Genomic DNA, 27,698 nt, shown 5'->3' with positions numbered 1-27,698 from the left:
TAATTCGCTTATGGGAACTCTAAATCGTTATAAAAATTACTCCATAGCTTTTCCTGTGGGAGCCGCCGGGTTGGGAGGAGTGTGGCCTTCTCCTCTCCCCGCCATGGCGTGTGCTCGTCCACTGATATTAGTGTACTCTGAAAAGGGGGAGTCATCTGGCAAAAATGTCACTTTGCCTGCTGTGTTCAAGGCTCCCATTCGACCAGATATTGTGAACTCTGTTCACACCAACTTGCGCAAAAACAACAGACAGCCCTATGCTGTCAGTGAATTAGCAGGTCATCAAACCAGTGCTGAGTCTTGGGGAACCGGCAGAGCTGTGGCTCGAACTCCCAGGGTTCGAGGTGGCGGCACTCACCGTTCTGGCCAGGGTGCTTTTGGAAATACGTGTCATGGGGGCCGCATATTTGCACCAACCAAGACCTGGCGACACTGGCACCGCAGAGTGAATACAACGCAGAAGCGACATGCCATCTGCTCTGCGTTGGCTGCCTCGGCTTTACCAGCGCCGGTCATGTCTAAAGGTCATCGTACAGAGGAAGTTCCTGAACTTCCTTTGGTGGTTGAAGATAAAGTTGAAGGCTACAAGAAGACCAAGGAGGCTGTTTTGCTCCTGAAGAAATTTAAGGCTTGGAATGATATCAAAAAGGTCTACGCCTCGCAGCGGATGAGAGCTGGCAAAGGCAAAATGAGAAACCGTTGCCGTATCCAGCGCAGGGGACCCTGCATCATTTATAATGAGGACAATGGTATCATCAAGGCCTTCAGAAACATCCCTGGAATTACTCTGCTTAATGTAAACAAACTGAACATTTTGAAACTGGCTCCTGGTGGGCATGTGGGGCGCTTCTGCATTTGGACTGAAAGTGCTTTTCCGCAAGTTAGAGGAGCTGCGTGGCACTTGGCGTAAATCTGCCTCCCTCAAGAGTAACTACAACCTCCCCACGCACAAGATGCTCAGTACAGACCTTAGCAGAATCTTGAAAAGCCCAGAGATCCAAAGAGCCCTCCGAGCGCCACGCAAGAAGATTCATCGCCGTCTTGAAGAAGAATCCACTGAAAAACCTGAGAATCATGTTGAAGCTAAACCCATATGCAAAGACCATGCGCCGGAACACCATTCTTCGCCAGGCCAGGAACCACAAAATCCGGATGGATAGGGCAGTAGCAGCACTAGAAGCCAAATCAGATGAGAAGGGGATTCCAGGCAAGAAGCCTGTGATGGGAAAGAAGGGAAAGGAGGCTGTTTGCGTTAAGAAGCTGAAGAAGCCGAAGAAGCCAAAGAAGGCTTTGGTGGGAAAATAGGCTGCAGCGACCAAGAAACCAGCAGCTAAAAAGAAGCCTGCTAAAAAGAAGCCCACAGAAAAGAAACCCACCGCAGAGGAGAAGAAGGCTGTTGCATAAACTTAAATTTGTTTATTCGGTAAAGGTCAAATCATTTTGGACAGCTAATTTTGAATAAAGACCTGAGAATCAAAAAAAAAAAATTACTCCATAGAACAAATAATGAGACTGAAACTAAGTCAGGTGATGAGGAACCCGGGGGAACATTTGTAATTTGATTGCCACATATGAAGGTAGATATAAATGAACTAATAACCACAATGGTGAGTAATAATAGTAGCTCCTGTTTTTCCAACACTTAATATATGCCAGGTATTTGATGCATATTAGCTAAAAGTTTCACAATAGCCATGCAAGTTAGGTATTTTTCCCCCAATTTACAGAGGTGAAAACAGACTGAGCTCAAGAGTGGACCTGGGGACTTCCCTGGTGGCACGGTGGTTAAGGCTCCACTCCGCCTGCCAATGCAGGGGACACGGGTTCGAGCCCTGGTCCGGGAAGATCCCACATGCTGCAGAGCAACTAAGCCCGTGAGCCACAACTACTGAGCCTGCGCTCTAGAGCCCGCGAGCCACAACTACTGAAGCCCACACACCTAGAGCCCGTGCTCCGCAACAAGAGAAGAAGCCACCGCAATGAGAAGCCCGCACACAGCAACGAAGAGTAGCCCCCGCTCGCTGCGACTAGAGAAAGCCCGCGCGCAGCAACCAAGACCCAACGCAGCCTAAATAAATAAAATATTAAAAAAAAAAAAAGTGGATCTGTTGTGTTTAACTTGAAGTAAGTTTGGTAACAACTGATCAGTGTTTTCACACCATTGTGGGGAAAGGTGTCCGAACTGGGACCGATGGGCTCCTTGTGGAGCTCATGCTGCTTCTTGTGCTGGGACGTCGTATTTCAGGACACCAAGCTGATGAAGAAAGCAGGGCTTGATAGTATTTGCATCCTAGGTAATAACCCTGAGGCTGTAGGCAGTTTCACTCAATTAAGGAGATGAAAGGGCTTTAGAGCAGAAAATCTTGCTGCAGTTTTGTTTCTGGGCCATTTCACTCCACACGGCTCTCTCATTTCATTCAGTGTCCCGTCGAATGGCGACTCCTTCCATGTTCCCCTAATTACTGAAGAGGAGGAAAGCCCCTGCTTTGTGGCGTCCTGATCTGTCTCCATCCCCTCACCGGCTCTGTGTTTTCTTTATGACACTTAGCATTACACAAACATTCACTGGCTGGTTACTGTCTGGGCCCTCCACCAAAACATAAGCTCCAATAGGCCATTTTATCCCAATTCCAAGAACAATGTCTGGCACCTCATGGGCACTTAATGCTTAATGAATGTGTTGACAAAACTCTCATTCTTCTAAACCGTCACAGTACTCACCTGATACTTATTTCACATCACTTCGCATTCTTAGCTACATTTTTGTATATACAATCTGGTTTCCAGTATATTTTGAAAGATCCTTAACACTTGGTATATCATCAGGGTCTACTGGACCGAATTTTATTCTCTGAGGTTTTTTTTTATACAAACCAAAAAATTTGTATATTTTTAAAGTAGAATAAAACTCATTCTATTTTGCAATTAAAATACGAGTTCAATGGACTCCTATAAATCTAAGGTACACTGTGAGATCTTAGTGATCTTATTTTTCCTGTATCTTAAAACATTTGCTATTTAATCATCCTAGGAATTATCTCACAAATATGCAACCATTTCAATCTGTGCTAAAAAAAATACATGAAAATGTAAGAATGATAGAATTGCCTAGAAGGACAATGCAACACCCACAGAAGCCATCACTATTACATCATCCTTCATTTTCACTCTACCTAACGTATCGCATCACTCTTTAAGAGGGTATAAAAAGAAGTTGAGACATTTTCACAGCTTTTTAAAGCTTTCATTGAACACAACTGAAAGTTTTCATGCTCTTAAGCTCTAATGATCACGTGGTTCACCTGGGGATCTTGTGAAGGTGCTGGTTTTCATTCAGTTGGCCTAGGATGGGGCCTGAGAGTCTGCATTCATACTAAGCTCCCAGGTGTGCATGCAACCACGCTTGGATTGGAATGATCTAGACCACTGTCTCTTGAAATTTGTTTCAATTATAATCAAAGGCACATAAAAAATACCTTACCATAAAAAAACCAAGTTCTTGCTTACTTTCTACAAAGGTATCAAGTATTTTATTGCATATTCTACTCTGTGAAATTCAAACTTGCTGTATACTAGTTATGTCACCATGCATTTCACAGGCACTTTAGTAATTAACTGTCTCCACAAGCCCATTAGACAGTATCCACATTGCACAAACAGAAACAATCACTGGTTTGGTTGTATTCTTCCTTATATCTGCTATATCTGAATACAGTATTCTGAAAGTAGCCTACTAAGGGAAGAATGCAGAGAGACTGATGACCTCTCTTGATCAGGATATTATATTTCTATTAAAGTATCAGAAAACTGCATTCACACATCACATCAGTTAGTCACTGTCAACATCACCAGACACTTCTCATGTTAATTGCTGTCAAATTCAAGCTTTACCCATCCTATATTCATACAACTGAATCTTTTTTTTTTTACTTAATGGAATTTTAGACCTTTATTTAGCCCTTTTGAATTTATCTTCATTTTCATCCCCACCTTTGTACTGATAAGATTATCTAAACTCCTCAATATTTATTTTCCCTTTGGTTTAGTCATTTTTAAAATGTCGGCACCTACCGATAAAGATGTTTAAAAAAAGGAGTCGGCACCTTTATTCACATTACTAATTAAAAGAAGTGGCATAGTCTGCGTGTTATGGACTGAATGTTTGTGTCTCTCATATTTATATGTTAAAGCCTTTACCCCCAATGTGATGGTATTTGTCGATAGGGCCTTTGAGAGATAATTAGATTTTGATGACCTCATGAAGGTGGGTCTTTATGATAGGATTAGTGCCCTTATGAGAAAGGGACCCCAGAGAATTTCTTCTTTCTCTCCCCCAGCCCTGTGAGGACACAAGGAGAAGGTGGCTGTCTGCAAGCCAGGAAGAGGGCCTTCACCAGAAACCAGCCACATTGGCACCTGACTTCCAACTTCAGGTGACAGAACTGAGAAAATAAATTTCTACTGTTGAAGCCACCCAGTCTAAGAGCCTTGAAGAATGCCTTTCTATAAGCCTTAAAGAATGACTTTTTACAAGAAAAAAAATCATGGCTTGAAATCATCTAATGTAAAGTATGAGCTTCACATTATCTGATTTGGTTTAGATAAATAAATACTTTAACAAACAGCAATCTGCCTATGCATGTATAGGTACAAGTATATATAATGTAAATATAGGAAAAATTTTGGAAGGGCACACAAACTTAAGAATGATTATCACTGGGGAGGAAAGGAGAATGACAAGGGTAGTGGGAGAAGGCCAGGACAGACTGTCTTTACCCTGTATATGTCTTATGTCTTAGTTTTTAATAAGGAATCATTAACAGTATATTAGTTGTGTAATTAAAATATTACAATTAAAAACTAAGGGAAACGTTAACGGAATGATTACAGAGGAAAGTTGTATGAGTTCCTCCGTAAGTCTAAACAAACTAACAAAAAAACAATCACAATTCTTAATAGGTTGTTCTCTTCCTATTCATCTGAAATAAAAGATGAAATAGAGGATATCATGACATTAAATGACTAGAAATGTTACTCTGTGAAATTCTTGTCTAAGTACATGACAAGTAACTTAAATTTTCATCAAATATGTATTTTATTATTTTGTATTGATACAAACAGATTAGTCATTACTGTAATCAGCTCAAGGCCAGTTTTTGAAAAGAAAAAATTGACAAACCTTTAGCTAGGCTAACTCAGGAAAAAAAAAAAAGAGAACTCAAAATCAGAAATGACAGACAGACATTACAACTGCTATCACAGAAATAACAAAGAATCATGCAAGACTACTATGAACAATTTACACCAAGAAACTGAATAACCTAAAAGAAATGGACACATTCCTAGAAACAACCAATACTGAATAACAGAAATCTAAACAGACTAGTTATGAGTGAAGAGCTTGAATCAGTAATCAAAACCCCCAAAATACAGAGAAGCCCAGGACCAGATGGTTTCACCGGTGAATACTGCCAAACATTTAGAGAATAATTAATGCCAATTGCTCTCAAACTTTTCCAAAAAATGGAGAGAATACTTCCAAGCTCATTTTATGAGGCCAGCATTGTCCTGATACCAAAGCCAGATAAAGACACTAAAAGAAGATCACAGACCAATACCCATGATGAATATAGATGTAAAAATTCTCTATAAAATGTTAGCAAACTGAACACAACAGCACATTAAAATAATCATACATCACGATCAAGTGGGAATTGTCCCTGAGATGCAAGGATGATTCAACATATGCAAGTCAATAAATGTGGTACACCACATTAATATTAGAATGAAAGATAAAAATCATATAACCAGGGGCTTCCCTAGTGGTGCAGTGGTTGAGAGTCTGCCTGCCAATGCAGGGGACACGGGTTCGTGCCCCAGTCTGGGAAGATCCCACATGCTGCAGAGCGGCTAGGCCTGTGAGCCATGGCTGCTGAGCCTGCGCGTCCGGAGCCTGTGCTCCGTAACGGGAGAGGTCACAACAGTGAGAGGTCCGCATACGGCAAAAAAAAAAAAAAAAAAAAAAAAAATCATATAACCATCCCAATAGATGCACAAAAAGCATTTGACAAAATACAACATACTTTTATAATAAAAACACTCAACAAATTGGGTATAGGAGAAACATACCTCAACATAATTTAAAGGCTATATATGACAAACCCACAGCCAACATCATACTCAATGGTGAAGGGTTGAAAGCTTTTCCTCTAAAATCAGGAACACGACAAGGGTGCCCACACTCACCACTCTTATTGAGCATAAGAGCAGTAAGGCAAGAAAAATGAAATAAAAAGGCATCCAAATTGAAAAGGAAGAAGTCTTTGTTTTCAGATGATCTGATCTTATATATAGAAAATCCTAAAGACCCACCAAAAAACTCTAGAACTGATGAATTCAGTGAAGTTGCAGAATAGAAAAATCAACATATGGAAAACAGCTGCCTTTCTCTACATTAACATCTAAACATCTGAAAAAGAAATGAAATAATTCCATTCATTTTAGCATCAAAAACAATAACAGGGCTTCCCTGGTGGTGCAATGGTTGGGAGTCTGCCTGCCGATGCAGGGGACAAGGGTTCGTGCCCCGGTCCAGGAAGATCCCACATGCCGCGGAGCGGCTGGGCCCGTGAGCCACGGCCGCTGGGCCTGCGCGTCCGGAGCCTGTGCTCCGCGACAGGAGAGGCCACAGCGGTGAGAGGCCCGCATACCACAAAAAAAAACCAAAAAAAACAACAAAAAAACAATAACATACTTATGAATAAATTTAACCAAAGAGATGAAAGATCTGTACACTGAAAACCACAAGACTCTGATGAGAGAAACTGAAGACACAAATAAAGATACCCCACGTTCATGGATAAGAATTAATATTGTTAAAATGTCCATGCTTCCCCCAAAGCCATTTACAGATCCAATGCAATCCATATCAAAATTCCAATGACATTTTTTTCACAGAAGTAGAAAAAAAGCCTACAATTTGTATAGAATGACAAAAGATCCTCAATGGCTACAGCAATCCTGAGAAAGAAGATGAAAACTAGAGGCATCACATGTCCTGATTTCAAACAAAAATATAGCTACAAAGCTATAGTAATCAAAACAGTAAGATACCAGCACAGAAACAGACACATAGACCAACGGAGCAGAACTGAGAACCCAGAAATAAACTTTCAGATATGTGGTCAACCAACATCTGACAAGGGAGCCAAGAATACTCAATGGGGAAAAGACAGTCTCTTCAATAAATGGTGTTGGGAAAACTGAATAACCACATATAGGAGAGTGAAATTGGACCCCTTTCTTACACAAATCACAAAAATTAACTCAAAATGGAATAAAGATTTAAATATAAGACCCAAAACCACAAAATTCCTGAAAGAAAACACAGGGAAAAAGCTCCTTGACATTTGTCTTAGCAGTGATTTTTTTGATATGATGCCAAAAGCACAAGCAAGAAAAGCACAAGCACAAAAATAAGTGGGACTACATCAAACTAAAAAGCTTCTGCACCGCAAAAGAAACAATCAACAAAATAAAAAGGCAACTTACAAAAAGGAAGAAAATATTTGCAAATCATATATCTGGTAAGGGGTTAATATCCAAAATATATAAAGAACTCATACAACTCAGGGACTTCCCTGGTGGTCCAGAGGTTAAGAATCCGCCTTCCAATGCAGGGGACGTGGGTTTGATCCCTGGTCGCGGAACGAAGATCCCACATGCCACCAGGCAGCTAAGCCCATGCACCACAGCAACTACAGAGCCCATACACTGCAACTAGAGAGAAACCATGCACTGCAATGAAGGATCCTACATGCCACAACTAAGACTGGATGCAGCCATAAACAAACAAACAAATATTAAAAAGAACTCATACAACTCAATAGTAAAAAAAAAAACACCAAAAAACCCCCCAAAAAACAACAACCTGATTAAAAAATGGGCAGAGGAACTGAACAGACATTTTTCCAAAGACGACATACACATGGCCAACATGTATACGAAAAGATGATCAACATCACTAATCAGAAATGTGAAACCATAATGAACTATCATCTCACACCTGTTAGAATGGCTGTTGTCAACAAGACAAGAGTTAAAAAAAAGTGTTGACAAAGATATGAAGAAAGGAAACCCTTGTTCACTGTTGGTGGGAATGTAAATTGGTGCAGCCACTGTGGAAGAGAGTATGGAGGGTCCTCAAAATATTCAAAATAGAACTACCATATGATCCCGGAATCCTACTTCTAGATATATATCCAGAAGAAATGAAAACAAGATCTCAAAGAAATCTGTGCCCCATGTTCACTGCAGCATTATTTACAAAGGCCAATATATGGAAACAATCTAAACATTCATCAATGGGTGAACAGATAAAGATGTAACAACACACACACACACACACACACGCACACACACACATGAATATCAGCCATGAGAAAAAAGAAAATCCTACTGTTACAGCAACTCAGATGAACCTTGAGGATGTTAAGCTAAGTGAAATAGGCAGAGAAAGACAAATACATTGAATATAAAAAAGCTGAATCATAGAAACAGAGCAGAGTGGTAGCCACCAGGGCCTGGGAGGTGGGGGAAATTGGGAGACACTGATTAAAGGGTACAAACTTCCGGTTATAAGATTATTAAGTTCTGAGGATCTAATACACAGCATCGTGAATACTGTTAACAATACTGTATTTTATAGTCCCTGAAAGTTGCTAAGAGTGTGGATCTTAAATGTTTTCACCACAAAAAAGAAATGGTAATTATGTGATGAGATAGTGTTAGCTAATGCTACAGTGATAATCTGTTTTTGCAATAAACGTGTCAAATCATATTATACACCTTAAACTTACACAATGTTATATGTCAGTTATACCTCAATAAAGCTGGAAAAAATAGTAATCAGCACAACTCTCAAGAGTAATTGGCAGTGTTTGGTTAAATCTTCAGTCTTATATTACATACTCTAAGCTAACAAAGTTCAACTATCTTCAAAAGATTGGTAGCTATTCAGTATTTTGCTATAGGTCTTTCAGAGATGCCTTCAGAGAAGGGTACCAGAGGGTCCTTCAACTCTTCAGTTACTCCCCTCCGCTTCATCCACTAACATACACCACAGCAAGAGGTGTCTGTGTGAAAAGTGGTCGATTCCCACGCTAAGAGAAGGATTTTTCTTTGATCAAAAGAAACCCATTTAGGGCTTTCTTTAATGCGTTTGTAGCCGTCTGTTCTCAAAACACCGGTCGGATTACCATTTTGTTAGAAGTAAAAACAGAATTTCTTTTTCCCTAGTAGGTTAAAATTATACAAAAAAAATCAAAGCCCCAAACCAAGCGAAGTCCAGTGACACCCTCATTTTTTTTTTTTTTTTTTTGCGGTATTCGGGCCCCTCACCGCTGTGGCCCCTCCCGTTGCGGAGCACAGGCTCCGGACGCGCAGGCTCAGCGGCCATGGCTCACGGGCCCAGCCGCTCCGCGGCATGTGGGATCTTCCCGGACCGGGGCACGAACCCGTGTCCCCTGCATCGGCAGGCGGACTCTCAACCACTGCTCCACCAGGGAAGCCCTAACCTCATTATTTTTTATCATTACCAGTGTTATTATTATTTTAATACAGTGCAAATAACACAGTACAGAACTCAGGAAGGAAAGTCCACTCTATTAGTGATCTGCATTAAGATAGCCTAGACATATACACCTGCATTTTAACCCTGATTCCTTGACATCCAATTGGATGTTACAGGAAGAATCTGCATTGTTTGCCATAAAATCTGAGGATTTTTTAAAAACTTTCATCTTTTTTTATACAGCAGGTTCTTATCAGTCATCCATTTTATACACATCAGTGTATACATGTCAATCCCAATCGCCCAGTTCATCACACCACCCCCCCCCCCACCGCGCCGCTTCCCCACCTTGGTGTCCATACATTTCTTCTCTACATCTGTGTCTCTATTTCTGCCTTGCAAACCGGTTCATCTGTACCACTTTTCTAGGTTCCACATATATGCGTTAATATACGATATTTGTTTTTCTTTTTCTGACTTAACTTCACTCTGTATGACAGTCTCTAGATCCATCCACGTCTCAACAAATGACCCAATTTCATTCCTTTTTATTGCTGAGTAATATTCCATTGTATATATGCACCACATCTTCTTTATCCATTCGTCTGTCAATGAGCATTTAGGTTGCTTCCATGACCTGGCTATTGTAAATAGAGCTGCAATGAACATTGGGGTGCATGTGTCTTTTTGAATTATGGTTTTCTCTGGGTATATGCCCAGTAGTGGGATTGCTGGGTCATATGGTAATTCTATTTTCAGTTTTTTAAGGAACCTCCATACTGTTCTGCATAGGGGCAAAATCTGAGGAATTTTTTAAAAAATCAAATAACTGTTATTAAGTTCTTTAGCCAACTTGGCCAAAATTCACCTTTCTAAGCTTCCCCTCCTTCCAGATGCCTATGTGCACTCTCCGCCCCAGGCACATTTAATTATCTGAAGTTCCCCCACTGAGTATCTCTCCATCCATCCTTCCCCGTCCTCACCTCCCTGCACGTAGGTGTTCTTCCTTTTGCCTGGATGACGCCTAATTGTCTTTTGCCTTTTCCTGACCACTCACCTTCTCCCAAACTGGTCAAGATCCTATGTCTGGCATACACTAGGCACTCAATAAGCATTTGTGGAATGTATTTATCATATATATATATATGTGTATATATATATATATAAATAAATGAATGAGTTTGCCAGTATCACACCAGAAATGGGCTTGCAAACTTCAGGGGTCCACTTCTGACCTCTTTTTCCTTTGCAACATTCTTCTTTGACAGGTTTAGAGAGTTATCAGGATTATTATGGTGTGAATATGTACATGGCAAGTTAAAGAGTGTTGGGGACTGGACGTCCCTGGTGGTGCAGTGGTTAAGAATCCACCTGCCACTGCAGGGGACATGGGTTCGACCCCTAGTCCGGGAAGATTCCACATGCCGCAGAGCAACTAAGCCTGTGCGCCACAACTACTGAGCCTGCACTCTAGAGCCCACGTGCCACAACTACTGAAGCCTGCGTGCCTAGAGCCTGTGCTCTGCAACAAGAGAAGTCACCGCAATGAGATGCCCGCACGTCGCAATGAAGAGCAGCCCCCGCTCACTGCAACTAAACAGAAAGCCCGCGTGCAAGGAAGACCCAACGCAGCCAAAAAATAAATAATTAATAATTAAAAAACAGTGTTGGACTTCCCTGGTGGCGCAGTGGTTAAGAATCCACCTGCCAATGAAGGGGATGTGGGTTCGAGCCCTGGTCCAGGAAGATCCCACATGCCATGGAGCAACTAAACCCGTGTGCCACAACTATTGAGCCTGCGCTCTAGAGCCCATGAGCCACAACTACTGAAGCCCTCGAGCCACAACTACGGAAGCCCGCGTGCCTAGAGCCCGTGCTCTGCAACAAGAGAAGCCACCACAATGAGAAGCCCCCGCGCACGGCAACGAAGAGTAGCCCCCGCGCACAGCAACAAAGACCCAATACAGCCAAAAATAAATAAAATCTACGTTTAAAAAAAAAAAAAAGAGCTTTGGGGATTAGGAAGAGAGAAGAGAGACTGAAAGACATTTGACAACGTATCCCTGTATTTTAAAGCAGAGGGATACTGAGACAGCAGTAACTCCAAAATTGTAGAGACCTATGACTCTGAAAACCACCTAGAAGGACTCTTAAATATCTTCTTCGTTCTAGATTTTTAAGAGATAGATACCAATGTTTAAAAATTACTAATTTCAATGCAGGCATACCTTGGAGACATTGTGGGTTCAGCTCCAGACCACCGCAATAAAGGGAGTATCACAACAAAGCAAGTCATGTGAATTTTTTGGTTTCCCAGTGCACATAAAAATTGTTTATGCTGAGGCCTCCCTGGTGGCGTAGTGGTTGAAAGTCCACCTGCGATGCAGGGGACACGGGTTCGTACCCCGGTCTGGGAAGCTCCTACATGCCGTGGAGCGCTGGGCCGTTGAGCCTGCGCGTCCGGAGCCTGTGCTCCGCAATGGGAGAGGCCACAACAGTGAGAGGCCCGCGTACCGCAAAAAAAAAAAAAAAAAAAAAAAAAAAAGGTGTTTATGCTATACTGTAGTATATTAAGTATGCAACAGCATTATGCCTAAATAATGTATATTCCTTAACTATAAAATATTTTATGGTAAAAAATGTTAACCATCATCTGAGCCTTCAGCAAGTCATAGTAGTAATATCAAAGATCACTGATCACACATCACCATAATGAATAATGAAATAGTCTGAAATATTGTGAGAATTGCCAAAATGTGACACAGAGACACGAAATGAGCAAATACTGTTGGAAAAAATGGTGCGGATAGACTTGCTCGATGCAGCATTGCTACAAATCCTCAATAAGTAAAAATGCAGGATCTGTGAAGTACAAGAAATCGAGGTCTGCCTGTAACGCATTTTAAATAGTCTTCTAGTATCTCTAGGGCGTATACCCGTTTAGTCACCTGCTATGCTGATACACTGTAAGGCGGTGCTGCCGGCTCACCTCTGGGCTCAGAACTCTCTGCGGACTGGTGGGGCAGTCAGTCCTCTTTGCACAAGAGCCTGGGCAGCGTATCGTGGGAGGGCACTCACCCCTATGAGGTGCATCGGGAAATGGTCAGATACAGACAAGGCATCTCAATAACAAAGCTCTGGACATGAGGAGTAATGCTGAGTAAAGAATCTGTTACTTGGGATTCTTCATGGCTCAGTTCCCTGTGGGACCCAGGGAGAGAGAATGCAGTGATGAAAAAGGTACAGGATGTACTTACATCTATCTACATACAGTACTGGGGTTGCAAGAGAGGAACGCTTTGTGATCTCTCCCAAAGGAACAGAAAAGAAGAGACAGAAAACAACACTTGGTTATGGGCGTATGGCGAGGGCAGACGAAGTGCGGGGAACTGCGGGAAGTTGGGGAAAGAACAGGTGAGACATAAGTGTGTAAACACAAAGTACTGTGAGCTACCGCTCAGAGATGTATCTCGCGAGCACAGAACAGTCCCTGGTTAACAAAGACATGACGTAAGTATACCGGATTTGTTAAGTCACGAAAATAGATTTTAAACACTTTAAAAATAAATTCACAAAGCTTAATTTGTGAATTTGTTGGTTACACAGAAGTTCACCAAGTTTAAGGAAACTGAAATCTGACTAAACAAATACAAATTTTTAATCATGAATATAATTGTATTAGTTACCCTGCTGCCAGTCATTTTGCAAGTTATGGCCTTCTCTCCAAGAAAATGGACATAAAATCCAAACACATTACTTCTTTTATAATATTCTGGCCTCATTAAAAGATATTAAATAACTTGCCTTAATTTCAAGGGAATAAAATGAAATCTGCTATACAGAAAAACAAAGAGGCAATTTCACAGTTAGAAAATGAAGTCATTCGGTGGCTCAATACTGGGTATGTGAGGAACCAAAAAAGCTGCTACGGTGGCGACGCAAGATATTTGTAGTGATTATTACAACTTCTATTTCCCCGTGAAGTTGTGAGTGAATACCAAACTCCTTGGAGATTTAACCCCAGGCCAGAGAGTTGTATTCAGGACACCTTGGAACTGTACCAGCTTCTGAATTTGGGGACATGGGGAAGAATACAGTTCTTTCACAATTACCAGCAGCAGTGAAAGGAGATTTTGTTTGTATGTGCTCTGGTTATCAAGTACTGAGCAGAGGGGAAGCAGGTTGGCTTTTCTGCATGTACAAGTGCTATTCTTTTCAATGTGAAAACAAAGGAAAGCTTTTAATGGTTTCTTGGAAAAGACATGGGCCAGATTTTATTTCTAAATTTTAAGCAATAATCACACCTACCTATTCTACCTATTTATATATCTATATTCTAATCTATTTCTATATGTTCTAAAAATATCGACAGTATTTCCGGATATTCATGGTAATGTCAAAAGATGTGTTCTTTTACTGCTAACACTAAGAGACAATCTGTGTCACACGGATAGACTGTGTTATATTTTCCTTCTTTCAAGCTATGGAACCAGCCAATACTGGGAGTTACTGAGCCATCCAGACTCTTTCCCTGCTGAATGAAATCCTTATCACATCCTTCTTTGGTTGAAGTATATTATCGTGACAGTTAGTTGCTCCACACTTCACTGTATAAAGGCTTTTCTAAGAAGTAAAGGAAAATCATACCTTTTCCTTAACATTTTAATCCAGATGTCAAATCAAACTGAGCATCATTAGCAGAGGCTCTAAGAGGAAAACAAGTCACAGGAAGGCAAAATGCAGCCTGAGCACTGTGTGAAAAAAAAAAGGCCTTTTTAACGGCTACCTGACATCTATGATGGTTAGGGAGTTTTACAAATAATTTTAGATATCTCGTGTTATTTTGAGCACCTTCTGGGGTCTCACCTCAATTAATTAATCAACATTCAGTCATCAGCCCAACACGGTCTCCCAAAACACTGGGCTGATGATAAAGACAGACAACTCTATGGGGGGGGGTGTGGAAAAAAGAGAGCTGTGACAAGTATTAGCTATTTGACAGGTGATATAAAGCAGAAGACAAAATGATTTGTTACAATTATACCCCGTGTGTGGCAAAGCCCATTGCTTTTGCCAAGATACTGTGTCAAAATAAAGAAAATTATGTATATCTAAGCCTCTGACCCCCATTTTTTGAAAATTAGCATTGCATCACACATCTTCTCACCTGGTTCTTCCTGAGCTACTGTCTTGAATACTGCTAGATGAGCACTTTTATGATATTACTATCCTTAATCTTACTGATGAATCAATTTCTATTCAACAGAGAATAGAGAGCATTATGTAGCGTGTTTTCTCAATTTTCTAAATGACAGATGCTTCAAGCCCTCCCCCGAGGTCCCTACCCTCCATCTGCTCCCAACCAGACAGTCATCCCATCCCATTCTTTGCCTATATAGGAATTTTGAAGCTACTACTGGAGATAAACATAAAACATACTAATTTACTTTATTATATAACTAAATTAATATATTCTTAGCTTCATATATGGTGCCAATGTCTGAAGTATGTCGGTCCAATGGGTAATTTGGGAATGAACTGGACAGATGGGACTGAAATCAGTGAAAGTGAAATTTGCAGCCTTTCATATTAACACTGAATAGTTTGGTAAGTTGGGTTACTTCACTCATTTTCATTCAACAATTTTTTAGTTTAACTTCACGCAAGCAAGGTCTTTCAAATGCTTATCTGCAGTGTAACTTTTAATAGGGCAGAAGAAATGTTTTAAAGTGAATAAATGCCTATTTGAAACAATTATAAATGTATCATGAAAATGAGTCAAAGAAGCACAGCCATTTAAGTCATATGAATAATGAGAATGTTACCAAATTTTCTTTTAAAAGTGCGTGCACCAATCTATTCCTTTGTCTATTAGAAACTGGTTGACTTCTACAAGATAAAGCAACACACACAAAGCATACTAATGGTTATCTTCATGATCTTATGATTTTAAAAGTATTTTCTTGGCAGAAGTCTTCACCTAGTTTTTGCCTTTCAGCACTCAAAGGTTATTTGATTTTTCTTTTTAGATACAGCTAGGCTTGTATCATTATAGAGAACGTTAACTACTACAGCTAATGCAGCTATAGAAGGTTTACAGTGTTTTTCCCTCCCAGTCTCTAAAAGAGAAAAGATAAATTCAGTAACACCAATGGGTAGTACCTCTGGGCAGTGGAAAGGGTGGGTCAGAAACATTCCGGAGTTTTATTTAGGGAGGTATTTGATGCAACGCTGTTTTCAGGAAGATTATGTGAGCACTTGCACTTCACTAGTGACCTCACTTGATTAGTAGTTCTAGTTGTTTCTCAAGTTGTGGCCCAAGTTAGTCTCTAGAGACCGTTAGGTCTGATTGTGTGAAAATGTGTGTTGGATTTAGATAAATTAGAAAAGTTAAAGAAGGAGATGTTAGACTGTCAATTTTGTTTGTTTTTTTAAAAAAGAAAGTCTGGCCAACTAACTTGCGTACTTTTAAAAAGCCCAAGGACTGAAAATGTAGCCAGTAGCAAGCAGGGCAAAGAGGTCGGATAATGCCAGCTCGGCTGGGCAGCACGTGGTAGGAAATCTTTTGTGATCCTTCTCAGCTGTGACTGGAGGGACCAGCCAACTCTTCTACATCAATCCTGGACTTGGGTTAAGTGTTATATTACAGATCTCTGGGACAGCCACCAAGAAGCTGATTTTTTAAAAAATATTTATTTATTTATTTAGGCTGTGCCGGGTCTTAGTTGTGGCATGCATGTGGGATCTAGTCCCCTGACCAGGGATCGAACCCCAGCCCCCTGCATTGGGAGCGTGGAGTTGTACCACTGGACCACCAGGGAAGTCCAAGAAGCTGATTCTTAAATAACGAGCCTCCTTGGTTTCACCAAACTAGAAATGGCGGGGAAATGGAAGCCGTTTATTTTCTTCATGTCCACTGTCTCATTGCTATAGAACCCAAGTCCACCAAGACACTATCATGAAGTAGCAGCTGGTAACCATCGAAGGGAAAACCTTACAACACACACACACACACACACACACATTCATTCGCCACTTTCTCTCTTCCCTTTGAAGGACTCAAGCGAGGAGTAGTCCGATTTTCACCTAATTGTTCATTCTAGTTTGCTATTCCTTCAATCTCTAGAATTTCCTAATAGAGGAGTCACCTAAATATGTTCACAGAGAAAGCTATTTAACTCCATGACAGCAACGGTTATTTTAGCTTAGGATAAAATCTTTTAGAATAAAACATATTCATGTTAAACCCATGTGGGTAACTTGCATGCACTTAGCAGGATGCCAGAATGCAGGATGAACCCAATGTTATATGTGTATTAATTAAAGGTCCTATTTAACAAAAATGGGCTTTCCCTATTCCATGGAATCTCCTAAAGGAGATGCCCATACATTTGCTCACGTAGTAAACATTACTGCTTCACTATAAAGTCAGTAATTGTCATAATGAGGCAGAAAACACTAAAGACGAATTAAGAGACCCAGGCTCTTGCTTTGACTCTAGCACCAACAGGTGTTGCGGCCTTGAGCCTCATTTACATAACAGGGAAAAAATCCCTTCTTATGATGGCTGAATTAGCTGCTGTTGAGTATCATTCACCCGGAAACAAAGATTTTATAAGACAAGGAGTCATGGAACATGAATAAGCCTAAAACGTCCAATTACATTTCAGAATCAGTAAAGTAAGTATACCTTTGCAGTAAGTCCAATATGATCACTGGGTGAATGATACGAAATTTTGTCTTTGGCTACACGCAACCCAGAAATAACAGGATTTACTGCCAGTTCGTAAACTGTAGCCTGATTTCTTCATAGGAACTCTTAACATAACTATATGGAATATTAGTAGTATTATATTTAACAGAATAACCATCTTTCCTTATACAGAGATGCAATATCTTTAGGTTAAATAATATTTGAAAATATTTGAAAAGTTTTGATGTAAGTACTTCTCCATTTCTTAAGCTTAGCCTTCTATGTTTTATGAAAAATAACTTTAAAAACGTATTAAAGGTTAACACGTTTCTTTGTACGGATTCCTTTCCTACCACATAGCACTATAAAGGCCTAAGAATTAGCTCTGCATGGTCCAGACTTTATGAACAGAAACACAGAAACACACAGAATGATTTTTTTAAACCTCAGATGAATCAAGGAGCACTTTATTGGCTCTCATAGTATCAGAGAGTCATAGACATCTAATTCAGCTTCCCACCCAAAGCTGGAAATAATTGCTTCCCACAATAATTCTGATAGAAATCCACACACCTTACTGGAAAAACTCTAGAGAAAGACTTCTCACTATTTGCAAGGTAGCACAGTCTATTTTTTAAATGTTTCTCATTTTTAGGAAACCAGTCCTTATTTGCGGCTAAAAATCTTTCTCCATTCAGTGGTTACCCATCAATCCTAGTTCTTTCCTCTAAAATCACATACAAGTAGTACCTTTTTTTTTTTTTGCATGAGGGCCTTTTATAGAAATTAACATTTTCAAAAATAAATTTATTTTATTTATTTTTGGCTGCGTTGGGTCTTCATTGCTGTGTGCAGGCTTTCTCTAGTTGGGGCGAGCAGGGGTTACTCTTCGTTGCGGTGCACAGGCTTTTCATTGCAGTGGCTTCTCTTGTTGTGGAGCACGGGCTCTAGGTGCACGGGCTCAGTAGTTGTGGAGCGCAGAGTTGTGGCGCATGGGCTTAGTTGCTCTGCGGCATGTGGGATTTTCCCGGACCAGGGGTGGAACCGGTGTCCCCTGCATTGGCAGGCGGATTCTTAACCACTCTGTCACCAGGGAAGTCCTGAGAGCCCTTTAGATATTTGACATTTCACACCAAGCCTTCACTTTTCCTAAACAGCCTCAGTAAATTCACCTCCTCCCACTCTCCTCTCCCCTCTTTGTCATCTGGCCTTTCCTGCTTCCCTTCCTTCCTCCTTCCACAAGTGTTAATTGAATATACCATTACACACATGTCCACATACGTGACATGCACTCTAGACCCTCACCTTCTTCAGCATTCTCTTCTGCATTTATTCTAGTTAGTCAATATTTTAAAAAAAACAGAGCCTTCAGATGTGAACAATGTCAGAATGTGGTAGAACTTATTACCTCTCTTACTGTGAAAGCCATATTTCCATTGATATAACCGATTCCTTCTGCCTGTGCCTAGTTTAGAAGTGTCTCCAATACCATTCCTCCAAACGGGCCTAATTTGGACTTTTGTTGTGGGGAATCTACAGACACATAGATTTCTCTATCAACCAAATGACAGCTTATAGAGCTTCTTTATGGCAATGTATAAGTTGCTTTGTTGATAGCATGTCTTTTTCTCTTTGGGGATTTGGTTCTGCTTTAAATTTGGATGTGGCATTTAAACTCCATAATAGCTTAAAACAGGTCCTTGTCCTAGAACACTGTATGCCTCCCTTGTTGTGGCTGCCCTGATAAATATAAAGTTAAATCAAGCAGTAGCTTATCTGACTCTTCAGTTTGGCCACCTTTTATAAAGAGATTTTATTCTTGGCTAGAAGCAGGTAGGAACAAACAGGCTGATCTGTGACTGGATGGCTTCAGTCCAGAGTAACTATTTCCACCAGCAGAGGATGCCTACAAATTGTAATAATGGTTGTAGGCTCCCTTTTCCTTTCTTTTTTACTTACTGATTGGTTCATAAAGAAAAGCATTACACTCTCCCTTCATTAGTTACCTACAGCTGTCATGAAGCATGCTTTTAATGTTTTTTTCATTTTAAAACAATATGTCAAGGAATTCCTAATTTCAGAATTACCCCCAATGTCACTTATTTCTTCATTATAGAAATTACAGGTGATAATAGCAATAATAAATGAAAATAGAATGTGCTTATTAGGTATCAGCCATTGTATTTATTAGGCATATTATATATTATCTTAATTCTCTCAGCTAGTCTATAAAACAGGTTTTTTCACCTCCCTTGACAGATCAGGAAAGTGAGGCTTAGAGAAGTACAGCAACTTGCCTAACTAGAGCTAGTGAGCGATGACCCACCACCGCTTAGAGGAATGCTGTGTCTTCTTGCCACTCACTCACGCGGTGATCATTTGTAGCCAATCCTGGGTCTGGTGTGTGTGGGGTTAGGGTTACAAGAGGTAGCATGGCAGTCAGGGTGGTTCCTTGCAAAGAATGGGAGTCTTACAAGTCTAGTCTTGGTTCTGACACTAAGTAGCTGCATAACCTTGGGCAAAATATTGTCTGAGTATCATCTTCGTTATTTATAAAATGAGAAAAGTCATTCTAACTTCACAGTGAAGCTTAGATGACTTCATATTTGTAAAAGCATCTGAGATGGGCCTGTACACTATGTAGTCGCTTGACAGACATTCATTCCTTGTCCTGCACTTTCAGATCCCGATTGAGCTGCACACTGTCACATCCTTCTATCTCCTACTGCCATCACCCTTGGATAGTCTAGAGGGAGTGACATCACATAGGAGAAATGTACCTTCTTTAATTAGGGCTTGTCTAAACAGTGATATCTTTACAAAAATTTCTTAATATCTTTTTTAAAAGTTCGAAGAAATGCAGTAGTCTAAAAAGGAGAGTAACAAAACTCCAGTTTGAGTTTTAACACTGGAAAAAGACCCGAGGGATATTCAAGGTAAATACTCTCAAAGACAACACTGGGTAAGTCAGCTGTTAGAGAAGGGAAAGTGAAAGGATGCTATGTCAGTGGTTCAAAGCCCTCCACAACTGCCTTCCTATTAGGACACACAAGTACAGAGTATAATTTGAGTAAAAATGCTCTCTTTTCGCTTCTTTCCCCAGACTGCCTCAGTTTCCCTATCTGCAAAAGGGAAGTGACAGCACCAACTCCCAGGTTTGCTGTGAGGATGAGGAAATACAGGAAAGGTTCCTATAACAGTACCTGGAACTCTGTCTTACTATCAAGAACTCAGTAAATGTGATCAGTTGCTATTGTTGTATTTGGCTATTCCTCTCTTTCGCACATGGGAAGATATACTCATTCCTTTAATTAACATTGAGAATGACAAACATGCCCTTCCACAATTTGTCCTTTAGTTCTCTAAAAGTGCATGGCTGCCGAGCCTCACCTTGAATGGTCTTTCAGAGTTGGTTCAGTCAGCCAAGAAGGACGGACTAGGGTCTAAGAAAACAACAGCCCGTCCTCCTGCCTTGTGGCTAATCTGTCCCACATGTGCTATTCATACCAGATCTCTAACACAGATCCCAAATCCAAATCCACTTTTAACTTAGGAAAAAGCATAAAAATGTAAAGAACAGTAAAATAAATACATCACATGTTAAAACTATCATGTTTCAAATCTTTTAAAATTAATTAATTTGATAAATATTTACTGAATATACCTAGCAGGTGCTGGGAACTGAGAAATAAAATTGCTAAAGCTGTCCTTCCCTTGTATCTCTCTCTAATCCTGTGTCCCTTGTTCCTTCCTCAGATATAACTACTGCAATAAATTTGAGGTCAAGCCTTCTTGTTCACGTTTTTATACATTTATATACAGATATTCAAACAAAAATGTAACAATACGACTTTAAGGATGTATATAAATTATATCATACTTGACTTCGGCAGCTTGATCTATTCATGTTGATACATGAAGATCTAGTTCATTCACTGTAACTGCTGTATAGTATCCCATCATCTGAATATTCTATAGTGTTATTTATCCATTTCTTTACTAATGGATATTTTAGGTTGTTTCCAGTTTTCTGCTTTTACAAACAATGATGCTTTATACAAATTTCCTTGTGTTAATAACTAAGAATTTCTCTGGGAATAAATCTAGTTGTGGAATTGCTATGTTGCTTATTAACATTTATAATTTTAGTAAAAACTACCATATGCTCTAAGAAGTTATAGGACTTGCTACTGTCAGCATTTTAAGTTTTTGCCAAGTTCATGGATGTAGCATGGTTTGAATTTGCATTTCCTTATTACTACTGAGGTTGTGCATGTCTCTCAATGTTTATTGACTGTGGTTCCCTCTGCAGTGAGCTGCCATTTAATAAGCCTCATCCATGTTTCTAATGGGTTGCTTGTCTGTTTATTGACTTATAAAAAGTCATTTGTATATATAACAATCTATATTGTTATATAGATGGCAAATACCTTCTAGTCTGTTGCTTGTTTTTTTAATCTCTGCCTATGGTGTCTTCTGTCATGTCAAAATTTAACATTTTGATACAGTCAAACCTGTCACTTTTCATGGTTTGTGTCTTCTCAGTCTTGCTGAAATTAACATGGGTATCAGGAAAGTCAATTACTATAATGAAACAAGCAGTGGGGTAGAAAATATGAGACACAGGTATAAAGTGGGTTTGAATCCCCAATCCACCATTTACTAGCTATTGGACTCTGAACAATCTGAGTCTCCGTTTCTTCTTCTTCTTTATTTAATTAATTTATTTTTGGCTGTGTTGGGTCTTTGTTGCTGCGCACGGGCTTTTAATTGTGGCGAGCAGGGGCTACTCTTCGTTGCGGTGCGCGAGCTTCTCATTGTCATGGCTTCTCTTGTTGCGGAGCACGGGCTCTAGGTGCGCAGGCTTCAGTAGTTGTGGCACGTGGGCTCAGTAGTTGTGGCTCACAGGCTCTAGAGCTCAGGCTCAGTAGTTGTGGTGCACGGGCTTTGTTGCTCTGCAGCATGTAGGATCTTCCCGGGCCAGGGCTCAAACCCATGTCCCTTGCATTTGGCAGGCAGATTCTTAACCACTGTGCCACCAGGGAAGCCCTCTGGTTCTTCTTAATTTACACATCTGTCCATTTATCCAACAAGTGTTCTTTGGGTGTCTATTACACGCTGCCACCATTCTAGTGTGGAAATTGCAGTGGTAAACAAGACATACCAAGTTCTTGCCCTTACAGCCTTATACTGCAGTGGGGGAGATAGATAATGAACTAAATAATTAACTAAAAAACATACAACTGGGCTTCCCTGGTGGCGCAGTGGCTGAGAGTCTGCTTGCTGATGCAGGGGACAAGGATTCGTGCCCCGGTCCGGGAAGATCCCACATGCCGCAGAGCAGCTGGGCCCGTGAGCCATGGCCACTGGGCCTGCGCGTCCGGAGCCTGTGCTCCGCAATGGGAGAGGCCACAACAGTGAGAGGCCCGCGTACCACAAAAAAAAAAAAAAAAAAAATGAGATGCTGTGAAAGTGTTCTATAAATTGAAAGCATTATACAAACATATGGTATAATCGTCATTACCACGAGGAACATTGTGGAAAGTTCTTCTAAAGTTGGTAGCAAACTGAAGGTGTAATTATCCTATTTTGGGGGGAAAATGAGCTGATAGGGAATCAAGCCATACAAAATAACTCCACCAGGGAGGAAAGGGTTTTACACTGGAGGGCATCATGGACTTTGACCAGAAACCTGGGGACTTTGTTCCATTTGGTTCAAAGCCCTCCTCCACCCTTGACTGGACCAGTCCTCTTAGCAACAGCTTCACGCCAGCCAGGCGGGTCTATTCACTGCCCGCAACACGTCCAACGAGTCTTCCACTTTTCCCACCTAATCTTTGCCTCTTCTAACACTGTCTTCTCCTAGGTCATGAAAAGTAAGCCCCATATTGTCCACCTATTCCGATTTTACACATAACGCTTAAATTTCTAATCAATTTCCACTACTTCCAAACTGACAGGGAAAAATTCGGAAAAGCAGCAGTGTACATATATATTCTCTTTCCTCATTATTTCCAATACAACACACAAATCCAAAAATCTGCTATTTTTAGGGTTTTAGTACCTGAAGTAATGATGATCCAGTGGCAAAGGCAGAGCCTGGAAGATCTGTTTTCTTGTACATTTTTCGGGGTTAAAGCATTCGATTAAGCACAATTAAGAAGCTCAAGACATAGGCAATTTGATGTGGGCGGTTGGGCAAACAGCTAAAGTTTAATCTGATTATGTGGAGTTCTTAGGATTTTCTAAAGTTGTGATTCAAATCCATGAAACAGTTTTCAAAATACACTGTTTTGTGATTGCATCTATAGGTGAGAACTTTTCAAAAAGAAAAACTGTTCTGAAACGAGCACACAGTTTAGCTTTTCATTTTTCATTAATTAACAGAACTCATGCAGCCTAAAGAAAAGGACCCAAAAATCAGAGAATTAAGTTTTTATCACGTTTTCATTCTCTCCAGAAAAAGTCCTGAATGTTAAAACTAAAATCTCAGGGGCTTCCCTGGTGGCACAGTGGTTGAGATTCTGCCTGCCGATGCGGGGGACACGGGTTCGTGCCCCGGTCCGGGAAGATCCCACATGCCGCGGAGCGGCTGGGCCCGTGAGCCATGGCCACTGAGCCTGTGCGTCTGGAGCCTGTGCTCCGCAATGGGGGAGGCCACAACAGTGAGAGGCCCGCGTACCGCAAAAACAAACAAACAAAAAAAACCCCTAAAATCTCAGGAATATGAAAAACCTTTTAATGTAAATATATGTAGATTAATCAAGTTAGATTTTTAAAGATCTCTATTCCAGGCATAGAGAGAAAAGTTAGGTTTGTAAAGATAATATGATTAAGTTTCTATGGGTAACAGCCACCAGTTTTGAGCATCTACTCTCAGCTAGCTTGTATATCATGAGGGGCTTTATATACTAGCTTATTTGACCCAATCTTCACCATGTGTTATTATACATATTTTATAGATGAGATAAATTGAACCCAGGAATGTGTGGTGAAAACCCAGAGATAAGTTTTCAAAAGTTGACAACATGAAAATAAGAGAATTAACATATTAGTTCAGCCCCTTTATAACCTCCTTATCCAGGCTCTCCCAGCCCCAGATATTATGGAAACCAGATTAAATCTTCCTAAATAATGCTTTCATCATTTGACTCTCCATTTCAAAACCTGGTTCACAAAATCTAGAAGAAACTTCCCAGCCTCAGAGTCAAGACTCTTCAAAATCTGACTTGATCTGTCCCATAATCTCATTTGTCCCTAAGCTTCAAACTCAACTTTTTATTGAGCACCTCTTTATTCTGTGCTAGCCTCTGCAGACGTGGCCTTGTCCATAAGCTGCTCATAGTATAGCTTCTTCTCAAATATGTCATTGCTTTCTGGTTCCTTACCAACCTATTTCCCTAAATGGAATGTTCTGCTCGATTCTACCTTTCTCCTTTTTCCTACACATCAAAATCCAACCTGTTCAAGATCCAGCATTGATCCCAACTCCTTCATGATCATACACTAAACATTTTTGCTAGAAAGTGGTCACTCATTCCTTTGAGCCCCTAGAGCACTAGGTTCCAAATTCGTGTGCACCCGCTTCCTGGCGTACAGATTCCAAAGCCCCTCACTCAGATTCTGAGTCAGTACATGTGGCTTCACTGAGTCTGGGAATGTACATTTAAATACACGTCTGATTCCTAAGTTCATGCTCCTTCTACCCACCCTCGCTCTCACACAGCTGGTTTGATGTTTTCTCCTCTCACGGAATTGCCTCGTCCTCTGGGTACTCTGGTGTCACAGACTCAACCTCGATCTCAGCTTTATCAATCCTGACGATTTTGCCTCTTCAATGACCAGTCACACCTCCTGGTCTTGACCACATTTTTGGCCTGATAAAGAGGCAAAAGCTACCCATGATGCAGGGTTTAGATTTCTTTTTTTTTAAGTAATAACACAACTAGTCCCATTATACTAAATCTTCTTAATGGATAAAAATGTAACACAGGCATAAAGCACATTTACTGGCCTGAGTGACTCGAAACCTCAGCTACTGACCTGTTCATATGCTCACACTAGAGGACACAAGGTTCTCCCCCCGCACTGCTGACTTCTTGAAGCAGTAACTGTCTTTTCCATTTAGGTTGACAGTGCCGAGCACACTGCCTATTACTGATCATGTGGCTGAATGAAGGAACCAATGGGTATACTTAATCAAAAGTTTACTAAGGCAATGAATTTCCATGTCCCCTTGGTATCGGCTTTTAAACAACACGGTACTCAACGTAGAGAACGTTTCTCTTTCCTTCAAAAAAAGAATTAATGTAAACTAGCAATTCCACAGTTTACACCAAGGACTTAAGACTATTACAGACACTTGTTCTGTCTTATATAAAGCAAACACCGACAAGGTTAGCGTTCTTCAGGATCTTGTGGCCCAGCTCATGAGCACTGCCCCTCAGGCAGCACTCTACCTGCTGTGATCGGCTACAGGCCTGCCTGTGGCTGGTTGCCCTGGGATCCAGTGTCCATCCTCAGACAAATCAGGCCTCAGGGAGGGAGGTCACATGGTATGAAATATGGCTGCCCAAGGTCTGACTCTTCTGCCAGGGCTGGGGACAAGGCAGTCTCTTTTGGGAAAATTCTGTGCGCAGGTGTAGTTTGATGTGCTATTATGGGCCCCTGGTTCAACTGTAACTCCTGGCACTGCTGCTGTTGAGGTTTCCATCCCCCCGTCACATCAACTCTGAGGAGTGGCTGTGAGATTGAATGTGATCATTGATACCAAAGTGCTTTGAAAATCATAAGCACCTCACAAATGCAAGATGTTATTACCACGTTTAATAAATATACTACTATGAGTGACAGAGAGAGGAATGGGAACCCAGATTCCAAAGGAAATAGCTCATTTTTCCCAAGAAAAGGAAATGACTGAAGTTCTACCAACAAGCAGCTGTGTGAACTCAGATTAGTTGGCCACTTCTCAGCTGTGTGACCTTGGACAAGTCCCTGCCTCAGTTTTCTTACTTCTAAAACGGGAACATTTGTGACTGTGCTTCCTCCCCTCAGGGTGGGGTCAGGGGCTGGAGCCTGCCCTCCATTCCCCACCCCAGTGCATCCTACTTTCTTCATGTCAGTCCCTTCATGGGTTGAGGACAGATTTGAACTAGGAAATCTTTATCATCCCCCATCCCTTCCAGCTCCTAAATTGATTCTAACCAACCCTCTCCGGGTCCACCCTCCAACCACCACTCTGGTCCTTAGAAACCTTTCCTCTAAAAGCCCCACGACACAGAGAAAAACATCATGCACCCTGTTTTATAAGTTATGCATTTGTGAAAAGTTGCATTCATGTCACGCTTTTGTAATTCTATACTCCCCCCCCCAAAAAAGATTAATGTTCTTTTCAGAAATCTGTTACAACAGGGATGTTTCCACTTACTTTTTAAATTGTAAAAAAAAAGATTTACACTATAGTAAACCTAATTTACAAAAAAAAGAAAACACGGCAGCATCTTAGTAGTAGCGGCAGGACCTTTAAGGGGTCAATGTAATAATCACATTATTGTTGAGTGAAGAAACACGGCTTACATAACAGTGAAGCTACTGTGCTTTGAGTTTGTAGCAGATTTCAGGTAGTAAATCCCAAAACAACTTGTGACACGTGCCTTTCCTTTTTAGGAATCTGAATAGATAAGAGGCCAAAGGAAAGGTAATGCTTTCCTTAAAAATACAAAGAACTAACAACTCCCCAGCCTATGGAGAAAAGGGATGTGAAACAGCCTCCAAGTGCATTTCTGACAACTGAATATTTTTCTGACAACCCAAAACACCCTTCCTCTTAGGAATAACTTCACCACAGACATTAAAACAGTCATGAAATCTGCATTTCCAAAAGCCAAGGAAGCTGCTCTTCCCTGTAAGAATTTAAGGAAAGCCTCTGGCATGGGAGCAGAGAAGGTCAAAGAATAGCCGTCCTTTCTTCCCACTGTGCCTTGGAGAACTCTGCAGAGACCTCCCAGAGGCCAAGAAGAAAGTCAGCTGATCAGGTCTGATCCCTCTGGAAACTGAAAATGGCCTAATTGATTTTTGCATTATGGATACCTTCCGATTTCTTCTTTAAAGGCTTGAGTTAATTTTTAATCCAACTGTTCAGGGTGATGGTCAATAAACTTTTCGACCCTTCCAAAAAAAAAAGCGTCTCCCAAGTTGCCACAGTACCTGTTAAACTCAAAGTTTCTAGTAAACCAAATCCTACTTAGCCTTACAGAAAAATCAATACTTTAAATTTTTAAAGTATTGGAAATAAACCCAAATGATGAACTCTCATTATGCAACAAAAATTTATGTGCAAAGCTAACACTGGTCTCTCTGATCAATGTCTTAATGCTGCAGTCATTCTACTCAAAAACAGACTACTTTAACTTTACTTCCTTTGTAAATTACTTA

The 27,698-nt window shown here is 40.7% G+C and overlaps 1 protein-coding gene and 1 pseudogene across 1 annotated transcript in view; one reads left to right on the top strand and one right to left on the bottom strand.

Annotated features, from left to right (window-relative positions):
* Positions 1-27,698, bottom strand: part of NEDD9 (neural precursor cell expressed, developmentally down-regulated 9) — a 503,823-nt gene that overhangs the window by 265,631 nt on the left and 210,494 nt on the right. The window lies entirely within an intron of this gene.
* On the top strand, positions 38-1,470 carry LOC132528242 (large ribosomal subunit protein uL4-like; annotated as a pseudogene).

Source organism: Lagenorhynchus albirostris, chromosome 10 (assembly GCF_949774975.1).
Source record: "Lagenorhynchus albirostris chromosome 10, mLagAlb1.1, whole genome shotgun sequence".
NCBI classification, from domain to species: Eukaryota; Metazoa; Chordata; class Mammalia; order Artiodactyla; family Delphinidae; genus Lagenorhynchus; species Lagenorhynchus albirostris.
This window is presented reverse-complemented; position numbering and strand designations above follow the sequence as displayed.